Source organism: Pezoporus occidentalis, unplaced genomic scaffold, assembly GCF_034315485.1.
Source record: "Pezoporus occidentalis ecotype Australia unplaced genomic scaffold, CSIRO_AGI_Poc_V1 ctg172, whole genome shotgun sequence".
Lineage (NCBI taxonomy): Eukaryota > Metazoa > Chordata > Aves > Psittaciformes > Psittacidae > Pezoporus > Pezoporus occidentalis.
The window spans coordinates 3,090,761-3,102,289 of record NW_026913554.1 but is presented as its reverse complement, the minus strand read 5'-3'; the positions used below and the strand labels follow the sequence as shown (position 1 = coordinate 3,102,289).

The 11,529-nt window shown below is 37.5% G+C and overlaps 1 long non-coding RNA gene across 1 annotated transcript; it reads left to right on the top strand.

Moving 5' to 3' along the window:
- On the top strand, positions 1-10,425 carry LOC134161400 (uncharacterized). Its single transcript, XR_009963959.1, has 3 exons — positions 1-3,328; positions 6,671-6,850; positions 10,306-10,425. It is a non-coding gene; the product is annotated as an uncharacterized LOC134161400 (long non-coding RNA).
- Positions 10,426-11,529: the final 1,104 nt, after the last annotated feature.

Genomic DNA, 11,529 nt, shown 5'->3' with positions numbered 1-11,529 from the left:
ACTTTTATCGCACACATAATAACTTGCAGGATGAAGGCCTTGTTAATTATCTCTTCCAAGCTTTCATAGCCTGGGATAAACTATCACCGGAGATATTCTGTTAAAGCTAGTAATGTGACTGATGTTGTTAGAGCTCAAATGTATGCAAATGTGGCCAGAAGATAAGGCCTCTAAGTAGCTTTTTCTTTGGGATGTGTTGGTGGTTTTGATGGTAGGAACATTTGACCACTGGAATGCAGAAATTACCATCGCATTTCACTGATCAGCCGCCATTGGATGATGGTAACACTGTCACTCCAGTGAATCCAGCACCATTTCAAGCTTCCATAACTTCAGCTGTTTGAGTCTCAGGTCAGCTGTAAATCTCCAGTTGAACAATCGCCATCAGGTGTTGAAGAAACAGGAGAAGGTTTCAAAGGCTCTCTGGTGCCAGGGCATCCGGCATACCGAAAGGAAAGGAGTACAAAGAAAAGCTCTGAATTTCCTGCCATTATTTAAAAAAGCCCTCCAACTGTCAACCATGAAAGAAATAAGCTATTGTATTAGCCAGTACTCTCATCTCCCAGAGGAGAGAAATATTTCCAAGCTTCATTACATCTCCAGATATACAATTAGTTGAGCCCCCGCTAAAATACCTGCCATTCTTAATTTAGTCCTTCAAAAAGGACCATTCAAAGCTGAAAATTACGGTAGTGCTGGTTAAAAAAAAAAAGAAAAAAAAAGAAAAAAACAAAAAGCAAATCTGATTCCCTTCATCTATAAAATAATTGATTACTTCTTTCTGTTTATTAAAAAGGAGTCATGATTATAAAGTGCTGTAATTGTAAGCTAAATATTTTTAGGCATTCATTCAACTTTCATGAGAGCACCTATGATCATCAGAACCCTGAGCAGTGGCTGGGAGCAGCTAAACTATCCTACTTATTGCAGTGTTTCAGTACTTTCATGTACTTCAAATAGGAAGTGAATCTGATATTTCATATACCTTATATATTTGTATCTCACTAAGATATGTAATAAAGGAATTAGTGTAACTTAAGGTAATTCTGTAGAATGTCATTCTGGGAAGAAGAAAGGCTTTTCCAACCAAAGTAGTCTCAATGGTAGTAGCTCCTCTTAGATACTACTCATTTATGTTTACAGCTTTCTATTTGGGAACATGGAAACCTAGACTTCGGGCTTTTCCAATAGAGCATAAAACCTGCTGTATAAAAACTACATATAAAAAAACAGCTAATGGGCACTAGCCAAGATCAAACAATATATTATGGACAAAACTAAATACAGTACCGAAATTTGATTAATTTTAACTGCTGGCTCGCAGAGAAAGGCCACTAGAGGCATGCAGCATTCCCCTTATTAGACTGCTGAATAATTCTTGGTTTTGTGTGCCACACTGGGCAACTTTTAGAATTAATAAAGTCAGTGAAGTCAATATTTAGTCTGTTTAGCTTTTTAAGTAGTTGGATCTAAATATCTCATTATTATGACACTTTTTTCAGTTTCCATTATTGTCATATCTGATTTAGTTTTAAACTAAAATATGAAAAGAAGAGCCATGCCAATTATCCACACAAATACATCTTACCTAAGATTTATTTTTTCTGTATGGTTTCAATCTCTAGCTGAATTTCTTGCATAAAAAAAAAGTATAAGTTTAAATTCCAGAGTGAGAAGAAAATTACTAAGTCTATCTTCTTCAGAAATCATTGGTCACCTGTTGTAAAAGATTTTCAGAAACAGAAAAGAGCGTGAGGCTCTAACAGTCAGTAAAACCTTTGAAGAAGTCAAAGTCATTATGTGATTATTTAAATAATCCATCAGCTAAATTTGCTTTATTTGCAGTTATTCAGCTTTCCTTCAGCCATTTACTGCTAACAATCCTGTAAACGTTTGGCATATGTTTGAGATATTTTGTTGATTTTGGATTTTTATTTCAAGACCTCCCCTCCCCCCGAAATTTTGCTGTTTAATGGTGTATGGATTATTCATATGTTAAACTCTCTCACCTATATTTAACTGCAAATCCTAAATTAACTGAAAAAACTCCACAACAGTGCCTGATATTCTGCTGTGCTACTTAGCAGTGATGTTAGACTAATTCAAAAGCTCCTTTAAAAGAATTGTGGCACACTTACAAGAAAAAAAAGGAGTAAAAGAAAAGCAGCCTGCTAGCTGTATGATATTAAGAGTTAAACCACTGTTAAAGAGAATTAAAATCATGGACTCCATTTCTACAGTCAATCACACATGTGTTTTACTTTAAACATGTCAGTAGTTCTATGGGCTTCGGTGAGCCTCCCTGCATTGCTTAGAGGTACTGAGCTATTATGTACGTGCCAGGGAGAAATTCTTACTGAGCTTTTTTCCTTAACCTTGGGTCCTCCCATTTCTGCTGATGCATGTGCAACGAAATCTGGGCAGTTAATGATGGGAGGCATTGCTAAAAACCCTCGCCGCCAGCCGAAAGCAGTGACCATTCACTCAAAAACTTAAACTGAAATTCTGTTACGGTACACAGGAGCATTTGCTTTCAAAATGAGCTTTTCTGCCCAGAAGGCTATAGAGCTGCACGAAGAACATCCCAGCCTTTTTGTTCCACATACCCTTTCTGTTATTTATGATCCTAATTCATTGTGATGGTTCATGTTAATGTGAGTGAATTACTTTCTCTGTGTACAATAGATTCATAAATATTTGTATGCAGATTTATATATATTAAACATTTTGTAGGTAGAGACATACATTTCCTTATGGCAAAATGGCACACACATGCTGTCCTCTGTTTTTTCAAGGTAACACAAAAATATCGGCCACTTTAACTGACTGAACAATTTCAATCATGTCTGATCGAATGACTGCCCACCTCTTCATGTGTAAATAAAAGCTTTTGTTAAAATACAGATGAATTACTTCATTTAAAGCCTGGGAACAAAAAAATTGATTTGGCCTGTGCATTTGTTCATTAGATCCAGATGTACATTATCAACCGTCCGTAGCTAGTTTTACTAATAGATCATGCCTGGAGGATTTTGTTTTGCAAGGTGGCAAGAGAAGAGTGTTCTTTCTTTCATTGTTGTTGTTTTTTATCACAGTTGATTTATTTGGTTTGTTTTGTTTTCTACTTAGGATCTCCTGGCAACAATAATACAATATTTGGTTTTCAGCACAGAAGTGTGTGTTGTACTGAGAGTCACAGCTAAAACTCCACAGCTTACAGACCTTGTGGATGTGAAAACTAAAAACAGACAAAACCAATTTCATACATTGTTTATCTGCTTTGTTAACACCTACCTAGTATCTAAGGGAAAAAAGGACGTAGCTGTACGTATGTATGTTCTTTAATGCACACAAAAGTAGTCATTTTCCAGCCAGCTTTCAACTGCATTTAACAGAAACCCCAAATGTCATCTCCTTCTCACTCTTCTCTATCTCCTATGCAGGACAGGACAGAGGGAACCCTTTCATAATTACATTCTTTGTAACTGAGTGATGTATAAAGCGAACTCATCTATCCTGCTGTCCCATATAGACCCCAAACAGCATTAGCTATGTTGTCTGAGCCTTCTGTCCATAGAAATACAGACTCATTTCTTTTTCTAAAAATGTTAACGTTGTAAGGAGCACTTACCTCTGCAAAATGCTTAAGTGACTATTTCAAGGAATTTGCAGTCCTAGTGGTAGCAGTAAGAAAGCTCTGCAGCATCGTGTAGAATTGGACTTTATGTCAATCTATGCACATTAGTTGTAACGTTTCTTGTCTTTTCGATGATAAATCTTTCCAGAGGATGGAGTGGCTTTCTCATAGGCAATACTATACAAAAAAAAAACAAAACCATGTTTACAGCATTTTATATATGTATGGTAATATTACACATATATCATGTGGTTATACAGTGTATTTATTGCCCTGGTTTGTTAAATAAAACCTGACAGTTGGGATGCTTAGGAGGTATTGGACAGGACTATTCCTACTTTGTAACAGGCAATACTGTGATTTTTCCTAAACTGCACAATTTTTATGACAACCACGTGTCCTCTAATGAAATTCTTTTCTAGAGGTAAAGCCATAATTTTAATGAAACCTTCTCTTCCCTTGGAAAAGTATGTTTTTGAAACTTTTGTGCTTACTTACAGCTTTTATAGTGTTTATTTTCCTCCTCTTTGTTGACTGTAAAATCAGACTGACTATTTTTCACTCTCTTGCCTGTGTTATACTGTGACTGGCAATTAACAGACCACTTAATGAACTCTTAAAGTATATGGAAGACAATAACTATGACAACTGTTTCTACTCCCCTCCATTTCTTAGTTCCCAGGACCTGCACGTATTCTGCTTAAAGATCCTGGTAGTGTGAAAGTAGAATGTGAGCAAAGGTGCTTTAATTCCTGTTTTCCTTTGTTAAAGGCTATTATACTTTGACAAAACTTACTCTGTGAGCATTAAAGTGATGCTTACCAGCAGTGTTTGTTTGGTGATGCAGGTAGGCAGCATTTCTGTCATGACATAATGTGAATCTCTACTTCTGGAGCTGAAATTTCTTGTTGTGGTCATGTTTAAAATTGAAACACCATCAACAGTTCTGAAGAGCCATGTCCTGTGTAAACCCTGGATGTCCTTGCATCAATCGGCTGGCTTAATGTTTCCTCCAGCTGCCACACTATGCTTAAACTGTACAAAACCCAAAAGCTGTGGTCACTTTGTTTCATGTATAGAACATGAAAGTTCTATAGCTGAGGTTTTCACTGGTGAAGAAGACTAGTGTTCAGTCACAATGGCTCATGTTTCATGCTTTTTAATGAGAATCTATACCAAAGAGGATGGAGCTGCTTTAAAGGTAATTTAGAAGATCTGGTATGGCATAAATTACAGCAAATTCATGTAGGCAAAAGAGCAAAGCTCTTATCCAGACTTACCCAAAGGACTGCACGCCTCACTCTGTGCCTTCCCTGACAGTCAGATGATGCATATGCTAAGGAGGGAGGACTCTTCTGAAAGCAGCTTTACAAAAGTAGCTTAAGATCTCTTACCCAGAGAGTCCTCTCATAACTTCTGCATTGTGTCTTTTACAAAGCCCATAACACTGGGATTAACAGTAGGCAAAGTCTGCACACATGCAGCTATGAGAGAAAGGAACCTGAGCAGGTTAGGCAACAAACACACTTTGGAGCAGCATAAACCCAGCTTGCCTTGTTATTAAAGCAAACAAACAAAACCAACACCCCCCCCCCCCCCCCCCCAAAAAAAAAAACCAACCAACCAAAAAACAAAAAAAAAACAACAACCCAGCCTAAACCATGCCATTGTAATCCAGGCTGTCCATGCAAGAGTGAGCAAAGATGTGGTGGAAATGAAACATTACAAAAGGGAGCATAGTGTGCTTTGCATAAGCTGCCTAAAGCTAGAGGTATTAATACAGTGATATTTTCTGGTAGAAAATTCTTCTGCCTTATTTTTTACTGAACTCTTTGATTAAAACAGTAGAAAGGAAAAAAGTGTGTATGATAAACTTGCTGAGATCACTGGGAAACAAGCAGCTTCTTATTCCTGAGAACAATAACATACTCCTAGTATGAATTTTGTATTTTAGGACTGCTTAACTGTCCTTTTAAAAATAACAGGTGATAACTACTCCTGCAGTCTATGTCGAAACCCCAGATAAGCATAAGCTATTACTAGGTCCCCAGGTTGCTCGGGGAACATGGTTGATATGTCAAACAAGAGTAATCAGTGTCACTCTTTAGAAACAAAAATGTTAGACAAGACAAAAAAAAGTAAGACTGACTAGAGTGTGTTTTATCTTTTGGAATTTGCTGAGTTCTTTAGCTCTACTGTCCATGCACAGACAGTCTTTTTCATCTGTCCCACTTCAAACTGTAGTTTGGCCTCAACCTTGATTTTCAGGGATTTTGACATGTCATTGTTTATCACCCTACTTTATGCAGCAAGGAAACATATTTACAGGCCCCTGACCCTTTGCATTGTGTCTCTAAGTACAACATAAAATTTATGTGCATACCAGGAATCCCTATGCATCTAGTGAAATCCACATGTAACTTTCTGTGCCCATATTCCGTCATGTTTTTACATGAACACATGGCTTTTATAACAGATCCTGCTCACGATTTGAGGCCCTCCTTTTTCTGTGATCTAGCCATGGGATGGATTTTTCATTAATAGGGCCCTAAGACTTTACACTTGACTTTGGAAAAAGGACAGGCACTGGTGCCAAGTTTTGAACTCTGTGCTTATTATAATGCAGGCTGTTGTGTCACACACATGCAAAAATGTAATTCTGGGAGAAGCTAGAGTCCAGATTCTCAAATGGGCCTCAGTGGGCAGCAGGTTTTACTGCACGTTTGACAGCAGTGGTCCTGGACACGCTGCTGGGGATAACTGATGGCTCAGAGCTGATCTGTCAGTGTACAAAAAGTAGAACTTGGGGGGAATTTCTTCACCCAAGTAAGTAGCGTGCTATCATGCACACATGCCTTGGCAAAGTGCCTTAGTTTTGATCATTTAGCACAAAGAACTTCCTTTTTGTCTCAGGTTTCATTCTGCTGTCTTCTAGCTTCATTTAGTGTAACAGCCTCCTACCCATCAATGCCTAATCCTAGCAGAAAGGCACATTGCCTTATCAGAACTATCCCTACTTTTTATTTCAAATAGGCCTGTATGTGCTGCAATTCAAAGAAACCAGGAAAAGAAGGAATACTACCAAATGACTATCATGCCTTGAATTGTCATTAAACCTTCCATCACAGGATCTTTTAACCTCCGGAGAAGCATTAATAAAATCTATTATCAAGTGCATCAAGTCTTAATGAAAGCACCTGTATTCATCTCTAAGTAAGTATTGCTACGCCTTTTAAAACCCTGTCATCTATAATTTCAGAATAAGTAATAGAGAAATGTTCTTACAGAGGAAACTTGAAATATGGAGAGTTAAGAAACAGGAAATCTTTTGGCGCAGGCAAGTAATTTTTACCCTGCATTACTGTTTTTTTCTAATAAACTCTTTTATATAAATGAATAGCATTAAATAGCATTTTTCAGGATGGAAGTACCATTGTTCTTAGAGGATGGTCTGTGCAGTGCCTGAGACATGGAACATCATGAGATAGATAGATAGATAGATAGATAGATAGATAGATAGATAGATAGATAGATAGATAGACAGACAGACATGATGATAAATTAGGAGGAAGGCCTATATCTCCTTTTAGGTACCCAATAAGGCTGTGTCTGGGTTTCATGTGGAACTGGCCATATTTCTGCAATTTAAAAAAAAAACAAACAAACTAAACCAAAGAAAAACCACGACCACCCAACATTTAAAAAGCATTTCTTTACATTTCAGGGAAAGGGCTGAACTGACAGCTCCCAAAATGAGATGAATTGGCAAATCATCAAAAGTTTGGGCCTTATGCATAAAGGCATAAAGGCTTTACTGCATCAACCCGTCAATGCTCTGAATGCTGCTACAGAGGGATCATTCTTGGAAGTGAGCTCCCTGGAAAGCATAGAGTGCAAATCAGTGCTAATTGCGGTGATGGTGTATTTCACCTATACTGCCTAACTGCCAGCCAGCAACAGGGCCAAAACCATTGACTTGTTTAATTCAACCTTTATTATCCGTTTATCATATGCATTTACAAGGTATGCATCATTGTAGTATCTGGACATGCTTTGCAACTCCATGGACAAGAAACAACATCCACTGGCAGTGTTAATATTGGTAAGCATTTATTATATTCCATCATTGCTTCTATCGTCTTGTACACAGATTGAAACTGCTGGAAAGGCAGACTTTGTCCCAGGGAACTTGAAGTATAGACAAGCAAATTTTTCCAAATAGCACAGCAAGGCATTATGAGGTTCAGTCCTGACTTTCTTCCCCTGACTTTTAGCATTGATAAAAACACAGTTCAGACTAATGAATTTACTCTGTGAAGACCAAGGATAAAAAAGACTCTGCCTTTGCATAAGGTTAAGAATGGAACATTTCTTTCAATACTTACACCACACAGATTCCCCGAAAGAAGACCATGGCAGGTATCAGAATTATCTCTATATTATGTCAACTCTTTTAGAGAAGACAAAATTTGATACATACAACTATTAAATATTTCACTTTACCTCCAGGAATTGCTGTTTATGTGTGTTTCTGAGTAACTCCTGAGCTTCACATAGTCTGAGAACTATGAAATTATACTGCCTGTAGGCATGGCATTATGGAGCTCTGAAATCAAATGTGCAATGTTCCTAGCTAGCTAGGATCTAATTTCATTATTGTCCTGAAAACTTACCTCAGGACTTGAATCAGATTCTGTTATTTCCCAGTGAATACAGGGAATGTTCTACATAAAATATTGCTGAGGACTGGTATGGCTGATGCATGTTGTGGGTGCAGGCTGGGAAGGAAAAGCAAAGATGCTATTAACATGTGGTATAAAGAGAAGTAAAGAAGAAGTGAATGAATGTCAGATTTAGGATTTTGAAGCTGAAATCAGGCAGCAGTGATCAGAGGGAAGGTCTTTCTGAACATGCTTTAAAACTTCTGTTGAAGTGAACAAACTTTATTAGATTTTATTGTTTCATGGTGTGTGATGTCACTAGAAATCTTGGACAAGAGTATAAACCAATTCCTTTAAATTTTGAGAATAATTTTTTTCCTTGCACATTAGCCATTTCTGACTGGATATCATCTTGGATTACACACATTTGGACATGTACCTAGTTTTACATCCCTATACTTACAAGCCAGTAAAGCACATTGCAATTTAGCCTCACAGACAGCAGGATCTCACTGCTAAGGTTCATTTGCTGTCCTCAGAAAGCACTTAAATGTGTTCACTTTGAGTATATCAGTCTTTCTCACAATTCCCTTTAAGCCAAAACAAATAATATCTTTAGATTAAAAAGGAAAACACAATTCAAACCTGCTGTGGTTTTCATTAACTTACTTGCAAGACTCTAAAATAGGATAGTGGAGTTAAGCCAATCTATAGGATGTACTTTTGTCCTGTGAAATGTTCAATTAATGTCATGAATTGCAAATGGAAAGCTGATATATGAGGCTGCAGCATGTTCTAATATTTTCTTGTAATATCCCGAAGGAGAGAACTAGCAGTAAAGTGGAAAAGACAAGAATAGGTTCAAAAACTCTGTGTCCTGATTCCCACGTCTGTTTACAGTGAACAAAGTCTGAAAGGGGATGAGTTGATCCAACCAGGTACTCACCGTGGGTTTACTATGCCAACCTGTACAAGGAATAGGAGTCAGCTCTTCTGAGCCTCATTCAGGCATTGCCCATTGTCACTAAAAACTTCTGGTGTAACTTGCATCACATCAAAAAGCGGGTCTGAAATAGGTCCCACCTAGGCCTTTAAAGCTCTGATGCTGCATTTTTCCAGAGCCTAGACTAGTAGCTCAGATACTAGACATGCATAGAAGTAAACCTGGTAGCCACTGTGCCCTGTGTTTCTTCTGTCTTTTACACCGGCCCGCATTCTGAAAGAAAGCTTCACTGTTAGGTGCAGAAGCTCCCATTTATCTCATTGAAAACAAACTTCGAAACATCTGTATAAGTGGAGAGACAGGGGCTATCTCAGCTGTTACAGTACTTGTTTGCAGGGCTTGGGTTCTTCACTTGCTTTAAAAAATGGTAATAAATAGCTGTGATTTGCCTCATTTTCATTGTCACTTTAATCAGAAGAAATAATTTGTAAAGAGGGTGAGAAGGTTGCTCCTTTTGTGTAGCTCTTTTCTCATTCCAAACATACACATGGCTGAATCTCTTCAAACTGCTTAAAAAAAGGATCACATCACTTATATAAAATTGATATCCACAACAAACTTTTTGTATGGTTATACTTAAGATAAATCTTGTTAGTAAAGTCTACCTGCTGAGAATAACAGGAAAATGTGAAATGGATGTGCAAGTCCAAATGTTCTGTATTACACAATATGAATAAATACAAACACACAGGTACATACACACACACACAAATTTACACATTTATAGTCATATAAGACTTTCAAAGGCTCAGTTAAACAAGCATAATTCTGCATAACCTAGCAAAATCTGTGGACACATTCTGCTTTCCAGAAACCCAGCTGACTCTGGTATTTTGTTAGTGGGAAGTGACTGCAAGTCGGGGATTTGAATAAATATTTATTTACGTACAGTTATGTCATCTGCTGGATGCTCCATTATTTTTCTGGCAAAAGGAATGATTAAATGGAAAGAATAAAATGCATGAATGAATGTATGACCTGTCACTGTTTTGTTTTTCTTACAGTGAAGCAAGAAGGCAATGGCACAGAAATGCTCACCCACATCATGTAAATGTCCCTCGGGGCCTTGGTCTTAACATTGCCAGCTCTGTATCCCCTGTCTTATTTTTTTCTTCAAAAATGGATTAAACTGAAATAACTCATTTTTTATGTATCTATATATTTATAAATATATATATGACTTTTTCTAATTGCAAACTTTCCTTATTAAATGTACTCCAAGAATTGGGGAAAATGTGTTGTTTATTAAAGCCATGTTTTGTTAATAACATTTTGCAAGAGTTCAGATTACACAGTGCCCTATTCTTTACTCCTTTTTAAGGAGGTGCTGTAATTTTGGAAAGCAACATATGCCTCATTTGAAGCCTGGGTTGCTATGGCAAATTCACATTTCAATTCCATCATGTTGTAAATAATAACATAAAATTGTGTGCAGATGGCTGGAGTGAAGGTTAAATAAGCCTCCCAAGTACCCTTAACTTGGGGCAAGATGCTTTTTTCTGTCAACCCTTACAATTCCCATGCACTTTTAACTGCATCTTTGAACCTCTTGGCTCTTGGACAGTTTCTGGATAAGCTACAAAGGAAGATTCTTAGGCCTTTCTAAAGATAAGTTTTATGAAGAGGTAGACTCCAGACACTGTCCAAACCAGCAGAATACTTTTGGGTACTACCTATTATCTCTGTACATAGTCAAGTAGTTGGTCTCACCTGATAGATGACATGGATGAGTGATGTGGGGTAGAAGAAAGCACTTCAAACCCCATCATCTCCAGTGAAAATAGAGCTGTTAACAACACCGCCAGCCTCTTCCACCTCTTCACAATTAACCATCTGGGACAAGCATATATTGCTTGGTCTTTCCCCCAGTCTCACGTGACACTGGAGAAGCCTTTGGCTTCCACAGCTGGGAAGAGACCTGTGGTGTTTATAAAACAAAAAAGATCTGCAAGGACATTACCTTACTTACTCTTCTTTACCATAGGTCAGCTTGTTTCGGCGTGCATGTATTTTTTTGTTTCGTTGTCAATATTTAGCACATATCAGAACAACAATGGTTTGCAGGTAGTGTCATACTCATAAAATAATGAAAAAATGAGTGTTATTATATGGTAAATATAAATATATTCTGAAAAGGGAACAGATCACACTAATCAACTATTGCCTTGCCTGCAAGATGTCAGAGATGAGAAGGTGGAAATTTGACTGTGAGAAAAAGTGGCTCCAGG